Below are 9,123 nucleotides of genomic sequence, written 5' to 3' on the forward strand. Positions count from 1 at the left end.
TCTTTGAAGAATTGGATTGGTATTTTGATGGGGATTGCATTGAATCTGTAGATTGCTTTTGGTAAAATGGCCATTTTTACTATATTAATCCTGCCAATCCATGAGCATGGGAGATCTTTCCATCTTCTGAGGTCTTCTTCAATTTCTTTCCTCAGTGTCTTGAAGTTCTTATTGTACAGATCTTTTACTTGCTTGGTTAAAGTCACACCGAGGTACTTTATATTATTTGGGTCTATTATGAAGGGTGTCGTTTCCCTAATTTCTTTCTCGGCTTGTTTCTCTTTTGTATAGAGGAAGGCAACTGATTTATTTGAGTTAATTTTATACCCAGCCACTTTGCTGAAGTTGTTTATCAGCTTTAGTAGTTCTCTGGTGGAACTTTTGGGATCACTTAAATATGCTATCATGTCGCCTGCAAATAGTGATATTTTGACCTCTTCTTTTCCGATCTGTATCCCCTTGATCTCCTTTTGTTGTTTGATTGCTCTGGCTAGAACTTAAAGAACTATACTGAATAAGTAGGGAGAGAGTGGGCAGCCTTGTCTAGTCCCTGATTTTAGTGGGATTGCTTCAAGTTTCTCTCCATTTAGTTTAATGTTAGCAACTGGTTTGCTGTATATGGCTTTTACTATGTTTAGGTATGGGCCTTGAATACCTATTCTTTCCAGGACTTTTATCATGAAGGGGTGTTGAATTTTGTCAAATGCTTTCTCAGCATCTAATGAAATGATCATGTGGTTCTGTTCTTTCAGTTTGTTTATATGATGGATCACGTTGATGGTTTTCCTTATATTAAACCATCCCTGCATGCCTGGGATGAAGCCTACTTGATCATGGTGGATGATTGTTTTGATGTGCTCTTGAATTCGGTTTGCCACAATTGTATTGAGTATTTTTGCGTCGATATTCATAAGGGAAATTGGTCTGAAGTTCTCTTTCTTTGTTGGGTCTTTGTGTGGTTTAGGTATAAGAGTAATTGTGGCTTCATAGAAGGAATTCGGTATGGCTCCATCTGTTTCAATTTTGTGGAATAGTTTGGATAATATTGGTATAAGGTCTTCTATGAAGGTTTGATAGAATTCTGCACTAAACCCGTCTGGACCTGGGCTCTTTTTGGTTGGGAGACCTTTAATGACTGCTTCTATTTCCTTAGGAGTTATGGGGTTGTTTAACTGGTTTATCTGTTCCTGATTTAACTTCGATACCTGGTATCTGTCTAGGAAATTGTCCATTTCCTGAAGATTTTCAAGTTTTGTTGAATATAGGTTTTTATAGTAAGATCTGATGATTTTTTGAATTTCCTCTGAATCTGTAGTTATGTCTCCCTTTTCATTTCTGATTTTGTTAATTTGGACGCACTCTCTGTGTCCTCTAGTTAGTCTGGCTAAGGGTTTATCTATCTTGTTGATTTTCTCAAAGAACCAACTTTTGGTTCTGTTGATTCTTTCTATGGTCCTTTTTGTTTCTACTTGGTTGATTTCAGCTCTGAGTTTGATTATTTCCTGCCTTCTACTCCTCCTGGGTGTATTTGCTTCTTTTTGTTCTAGAGCTTTTAGGTGTGCTGTCAAGCTGCTGACATATGCTCTTTCCTGTTTCTTTCTGCAGGCACTCAGCGCTATGAGTTTTCCTCTTAGCACAGCTTTCATTGTGTCCCATAAGTTTGGGTATGTTGTACCTTCATTTTCATTAAATTCTAAAAAGTTTTTAATTTCTTTCTTTATTTCTTCCTTGACCAGGTTATCATTGAGTAGAGCATTGTTCAATTTCCACGTATATGTGGGCATTCTTCCCTTATTGTTATTGAAGACCAGTTTTAGGCCGTGGTGGTCCGATAGCACGCATGGGATTATTTCTATCTTTCTGTACCTGTTGAGGCCCGTTTTTTGACCAATTATATGGTCAATTTTGGAGAAAATACCATGAGGAGCTGAGAAGAAGGTATATCCTTTTGCTTTAGGATAGAATGTTCTATAAATATCCGTTAAGTCCATTTGGCTCATGACTTCTCTTAGTCTGTCTACATCTCTGTTTAATTTCTGTTTCCATGATCTGTCCATTGATGAGAGTGGGGTGTTGAAATCTCCCACTATTATTGTGTGAGGTGCAATGTGTGTTTTGAGCTTTAATAAGGTTTCTTTTACATATGTAGGTGCCCTTGTATTTGTGGCAGAGATATTTAGTATTGAGACTTCATCTTGGTGGATTTTTCCTTTGATGAATATGAAGTGTCCTTCCTTATCTTTTTTGATGACTTTTAGTTGGAAATTGATTTTATTTGATATTAGAATGGCTACTCCAGCTTGCTTCTTCTGACCATTTGCTTGGAAAATTGTTTTCCAGCCTTTCACTCTGAGGTAATGTCTGTCTTTGTCTCTGAGGTGTGTTTCCTGTAGGCAGCAGAATGCAGGGTCCTCGTTGCGTATCCAGTTTGTTAATCTATGTCTTTTTATTGGGGAGTTGAGACCATTGATATTGAGAGATATTAAGGAATAGTGATTATTGCTTCCCGTTATATTCATATTTGGAAGTGAGGTTATGTTTGTGTGCTTTCATTCTCTTTGTTTTGTTGCCAAGATGACTAGCCTCCTGCTTCCAGGGTATAGCTTACCTCCTTATGTTGGGCTTTACCCTTTATTATCCTTTGTAGTGCTGGACTTGTAGAAAGATATTGTGTAAATTTGGTTTTGTCATGGAATATCTTGGTTTCTCCATCTATGTTAATTGAGAGCTTTGCAGGATACAGTAACCTGGGCTGGCATTTGTGTTCTCCCAGGGTCTGTATGACATCTGTCCAGGATCTTCTGGCCCTCATAGTTTCTGGCGAAAAGTCTGGTGTGATTCTGATAGGTCTGCCTTTATATGTTACTTGACCTTTTTCCCTTACTGCTTTTAATATTCTTTCTTTATTTTGTGCGTTTGGTGTTTTGACAATTATGTGACGGGAGGTATTTCTTTTCTGGTCCAATCTATTTGGAGTTCTGTAGGCTTCTTGCATGCCTATGGGTATCTCTTTTTTTAGGTTAGGGAAGTTTTCCTCTATGATTTTGTTGAAGATATTTACTGGTCCTTTGAGCTGGGAGTCTTCACTCTCTTCTATACCTATTATCCTTAGGTTTGATCTTCTCATTGAGTCCTGGATTTCCTGTATGTTTTGGACCAGTAGCTTTTTCCGCTTTACATTATCTTTGACAGTTGAGTCAATGATTTCTATGGAATCTTCTGCTCCCGAGATTCTCTCTTCCATCTCTTGAATTCTGTTGGTGAAGCTTGTATCTACAGCTCCTTGTCTTTTCTTTTGATTTTCTATGTCCAGCGTTGTTTCCATGTGTTCTTTCTTGATTGCTTCTATTTTCATTTTTAATTCCTTCAACTGTTTGATTGTGTTTTCCTGGAATTCTTTCAGGGATTTTTGCGATTCCTCTCTGTAGGCTTCTACTTGTTCTCTAAGGGAGTTCTTTGTGTCTTTCTTGAAGTCCTCCAGCATCATGATCAAATATGATTTTGAAACTAGGTCTTGCTTTTCTGGTGTGTTTGGATATTCCGTGTTTGCTTTGGTGGGAGAATTGGGCTCCAATGATGCCATGTAGTCTTGGTTTCTTTTGCTTGGTTTCCTGTGCTTGCCTCTCGCCATCAGATTATCTCTAGTGTTACTTTGTTCTGCTATTTCTGACAGTGGCTAGACTGTCCTATAACCTGTGTGTCAGGAGTGCTGTAGACCTGTTTTCCTGTTTTCTTTCAGCCAGTTATGGGGACAGAGTGTTCTGCTTTCGGGCGTGTAGTTTTTCCTGTCTACAGGTCTTCAGCTGTTCCTGTGGGCCTGTGTCTTGAGTTCACCAGGCAGGTTTCTTGCAGGGGAAAAATTGGTCCTACCTGTGGTTCCAAGGCTCAAGTTTGCTCGTGGGGTACTGCCTAAGTCCTCTCCGCTGTGGCAGCAACCGGGAAGATCTGCGCCGCTCTTTCCAGGAGCCTCCGTGCACCAGGGTTCCAGATGGCGTTTGGTGTTTTCCTCTGGCGCCTGGATGTGCACAGAGTGCAGTCTCTTCTGGTTTCCCAGGCGTGTTCGCCTCTCTGAAGGTTCAGCTCTCCCTCCCACGGGATTTGGGTGCAGAGAACTGTTTATCCGGTCTGTTTCCTTCAGGTTCCGGCAGTGTCTCAGGCGCAGGGGTCCTGCCGCTCCCGGGCCCTCCCCTATGGGAACCCAGAGGCCTTATACAGTTGCCTCTTGGGCCAGGGATGTGGGCAGGGGTGGGCAGTGTTGGTGGTCTCCTCCGCTCTGCAGCCTCAGGAGTACCCACCTGATCAGGCGGTGAGGTCTCTCTCCCACGGGGTTTGGGAGCAGAGAGCTGCTGCGGTCCGGGATCCGCCGGTGTGGGACTTCCGGTAAACACAGGAAGTGCCCGGCCTTAGAGGAATTTTGCCTCTGTGTGTCCTGAGTTCACCAGGCAGGTTTCTTGCAGGGGAAAAGTTGGTCCTACCTGCGTTTCCAAGGCTCAAGTTTGCTCGTGGGGTACTGCCTAAGTCCTCTCCGCTGTGGCAGCAACCGGGAAGATCTGCGCCGCTCTTTCCGGGAGCCTCCGTGCACCAGGGTTCCAGATGGCGTTTGGTGTTTTCCTCTGGCGTCTGGATGTGCACAGAGTGCAGTCTCTTCTGGTTTCCCAGGCGTGTCCGCCTCTCTGAAGGTTCAGCTCTCCCTCCCACGGGATTTGGGTGCAGAGAACCGTTTATCCGGTCTGTTTCCTTCAGGTTCCGGCGGTGTCTCAGGCGCAGGGGTCCTGAGGCTCCCGGGCCCTCCCCTACGGGAACCCAGAGGCCTTATACAGTTGCCTCTTGGGCCAGGGATGTGGGCAGGGGTGGGCAGTGTTGGTGGTCTCCTCCGCTCTGCAGCCTCAGGAGTGCCCACCTGATCAGGCGGTGAGGTCTCTCTCCCACGGGGTTTGGCTCATATATGAATTATACTGAAATTTCAAAGAAAAGTTAGAATTTTAAGCAAAAGAAAACTTTCTGTTTATTAACTTTAAGAAATGTTGAAAGCTTTACAGCAATGGAAACATTCCTATTGTGCATTCATGAATTCGGACTCTACAGTAACAATGAAATACTGAAAATCAGTATTTATAAGTAAGTAGAAACTACAGCATTGGGAAGCGAATAGGGACGGCACACAAAGGTTCAATGATACACACATAGTGTCTGCTTGTTTGCTTGCATGTATGTCTGTGCTCCAGTGTCCCTACTGTCTGAGAAGGCGAGAAAAGCAAATTGGATTTCCTGGGACTGGTGTTACAGACGGTTGTGAGCCACCACGCGTGTGCTGGGAATTAAATCCCGGTTTTCTGGAAGAACAACCAGTGCTTTTAACCAATGAACTATCACTCTATCTCTGGAAATGTAGTATTTCCATACTTGGAAATCAATAGGTGGTATATAAACATATTTCAGCTAAAGTCAGACAAAAAATACTGAAATAATTTTGGAAAACATTTGCCTCTGCATAGTAAGATTTAGAGAGGAATGATGGACAGCCCACATGTGTTTGGGCTTATCTCCAAAAGCCAGAGAATTAGTGTATCCCAAGTTCTATTAACAGCCAAAAACCACATTCTTTCTAGGACTCGGCTCTTCAGATTCTCTAAACTGGCCATTTTATTATGATATCTCAAAACCCATTGGTGTTTTGGTTGATGTAAACACAACTCTAGCCCATTCACTCTATAGGAATTTTCTCTGCTTCCCTAGTAATAAAGGTAAGACTCCTGGGTGTTCTCTGAGATATTCAGGAGTTAGACAGCATGCTGAGCCAATAAAAACAAAGCAAAACAGAACAAGGAAAAAAAAATCAAAAATCAAAACCCAAAACCCAGAAGCATCTTTCTGTTGATACTGAGGTGGGGGATTGTTAACCCATTATTGTAAAGAGTAGCTTTGACACTGACAAAATGCAAAATGCCAGGGGTCGCAGAAGGAATAACTCGATGTCATCATCAGTAGTGGCACAGGAAACACACAGATTCAACGCACATGTACACACACACACACACACACACACACACACACACACAGAGAGAGAGAGAGAGAGAGAGAGAGAGAGAGAGAGAGAGAGAACATTTGCTTGCCGATTTCCTCTAGAACATGGAGTTGGATAACACGGAGTTGAATATACTGGTTAGATGGAGACATTAAAGAGAGGGAAGGGTGTGTGTGTGTGTGTGTGTGTGTGTGTGTGTGTGTGTGTTACTGTTTTTACACCCCCCTTCACCACCCCCACCCCTGACCCCAGCATCTCCCCACTTCACATCCATTTTGGTCCTTGCCCCCGAATAGTCTTGACTTAGATTCTTATGGCGATAGAGAAAGTGAAAATCCCCTGTTTTTTAAGGAAGAGCTTGGGAAGAGGAAACCAAACACTCAAGGGACTTTGCCCAGGGTCCTTTGCCAGTCAACAAAGAACCCAAGGCTGAGCCCCAGATCCCCAGGGCAATGCTTGGGAAGATGGCTTTGGTGCACTTGGAAGGTTCCCATTTCCTTCTCAGCAACCTGAGTTCTTCTTCATGTAATTCAGGAGAGGTTGGGGTTTCCCTTTATTTCTTGCCCGACAAAGTAATGGAAGCTAGCGTGTGTCCAGTGTGAAATGTTTAGGAAAGAACTCCCATAGGTAAATCATCTTAACTTCCTGAGGCGGGGGGATGAAGCTTTTTAAACTGCTCTGGTTAACTACTGGTCAAAAGGAGTGACTGAGGACATGACATCAGCAGTTTGAGGAGTCTTCTAGGAGTCTAGGAGACTGGAAAACAATGCAACCGTTTTGAGTTCACAGCTGTTTTAAATGTTTTCCTTTCCATACAGGTTGCATAGTCTCGTTTGATTTTAAGCATTTAGCTTCGATTGCTCCAGAGGCATGGTAACAACGTGGTAACCGACTGCCTCTGAAACAACATGCCTAAGTTCTATTGTGACTACTGTGATAAGTATCTTACCCTTGATTCTCCAACTGAAAGACAGAAATGCTGCAGTGAGAGGAAACACAAAGTGAGAGACTCCTACCAGAAACGGACTGAAGAGCAGGCCCAAAGCCTGATTGACAAAACAACACTTGAGTCTCAGTAAGAAAAGAGGACTTCAGCTTTAATCATGGTCCTCTTAAAGGGGCCATGATTCTGGCTCTCCTCAGCTCCCACTCCTCCTTGCTTTAACGTAATGCTTGTACCCCACATGGGAAGCCTTCCCATGATGTCATTGATGGGTCCTCCTTCTGGGATGATGCCCATGAGACCTGCTCCGGGAAAGAGGTCAGCAATGGGAGACCACATGCCCATGATGCCTGGGCCTCCAACGGTGAGACCTCCTGTTCAGTCTATGGTAGTTCCACTGGGCCAGACTGACAAGAGCAGAAGGGTTCTCTGTCAGTCTTGTATTACTTATTCTGTTTTACTAGGGGTTCTTGGTGCTGAGTCTGAGTATTTTTTTAGCTGCAGGGCAAGGGATGCTTCCCTACTTCCGATCAGAGAGAATAGTTTTGGAGTGGGGACATGAAATTTAAAAAGTGCAGTTTTCACTTGTGTTATAAATGGTGGAGACAAAATTGTGAGCTGTTTTAGTTAAAAATAAAAAAAAATTAAAAAAAAAACTAACTTTTACCATACTCAATTTCTTGTAAAGTCTCATTTTGATACACATAACAAGCAAAGAAAAGGATATTTTTAGTTGGAAAAAGCAACATATATATTTATGCTTCATTTTATCGAGTCTTAATAAGAGGACTTCAGCTTTAATCATAATCAGCTTTAAGATATATACCACACACATAAGCACACATAGGTTATTATGGTTTTTTTTCCTCTTGATTTGCTAAGGTTGGCAAACCCTTTCCTTTCTCAGCTGGGAATGAATGGCCAACACTCCTCTGAGTCACGCTCATTTGATTTTCCCTTAAGGAGGAAGAGAATGAGTGGTTATGTAGCAGTCTTTTCATAGTGGACTTGGAGTCTTTCCATACTTGGCTGTATGGTTTCAACTGCTCTTTGGAACCAGCAATATCTATTTTCATAGTCCACAGACACAGACAAAGCCCCTACTCTTCCGTTTTGTTAAAGGATAGTCTATGCATCTCAGAGCAGGACTGCGGTGCATTGTCTGAGTGAGACTGTCACTGGATGGGCCACACTATCTGCCCTACACTCACATACCAGTCACGGAGTTTAGAGGCCTGGTCAGAGGAAGCAAACTCCAGCTTCATCCAGTCTCACCCCGAAGTTGCAAATCACCTCATTGCATGCCTTAGTATGAGCAATTTAATAAGGCTTAGCTTTTAAAGGATTGAATATTGAAGAATCTTTTGCATTTGTGAACGAGTTATTTAAAATCTAGTTAACCTTTAAAATAAGCGATTATCACTATTTTTTTTAAAGTTTATTTCCAACCACAAATTTTGTTTACTTTGACTTCTAAAAAGCTTTCTAGTGAGAACCATTTTGAAAGCAAGTACCTATTTCCAAGGGGTGGGGGGTGGGGTGGGGCGAGTGAGCAAACAAACCAACCAATGAAATTAAAAAATAAAATAAGTAATTTTCTACTTCCTTTCTTCCCTTTTCTTCCTCTTGCACCTCCCTCTCACATCTCCCCTATCTCTTTCCCCTTCCTTCCTCCCTCCCTCCCTCCCTCCCTCCCTCCCTCCCTCCCTCCCTCCCTTCCTCCCTCCCTCTCTCCCTTCCTTCCTCACCTCCTTTATTTTTCTTCCTGTTTTTGCAACAGAGTCTCACTGTGTGGCCCAAGTTCGCTTTTGCTTCATGACCTTTCTAGGAGAAACCGTTTTTATTCACCTCATATAAACTAGACAGCGTCAAGTCAAAGAAGTTATTTAATTCGTGTCTGCTTGCTGGTCTGGTGAGTTTATTACACTACTCACGGGAGCATGGATGTGGCATTATTTACTGGCTCATGGGTGACTCAGCAGCAGCTGCGGCCCTGAACATCTTCCCACCCCACCATGAGTGAGAACTGCATCTGCAGTGTTTCTGCAACTAGCAGGCAGCTACACCACAGCCTTCTCTCCTCCAATAACTGTTTACTTCTTATGTAACTACCAGCAGGGAGCATGGGAGTCTTGGGAGTTGAGCAATCCTCTTA

The 9,123-nt window shown here is 42.8% G+C and overlaps 1 pseudogene; it reads left to right on the forward strand.

Moving 5' to 3' along the window:
* Nucleotides 1-6,381: 6,381 nt before the first annotated feature.
* Snrpc-ps2 (small nuclear ribonucleoprotein polypeptide C, pseudogene 2) lies at nt 6,382-8,411 on the forward strand (annotated as a pseudogene).
* The last annotated feature ends 712 nt before the right edge of the window (nt 8,412-9,123 follow it).

The sequence above is a fragment of the Rattus norvegicus genome, chromosome 20 (genome assembly GCF_036323735.1).
Source record: "Rattus norvegicus strain BN/NHsdMcwi chromosome 20, GRCr8, whole genome shotgun sequence".
Lineage (NCBI taxonomy): Eukaryota > Metazoa > Chordata > Mammalia > Rodentia > Muridae > Rattus > Rattus norvegicus.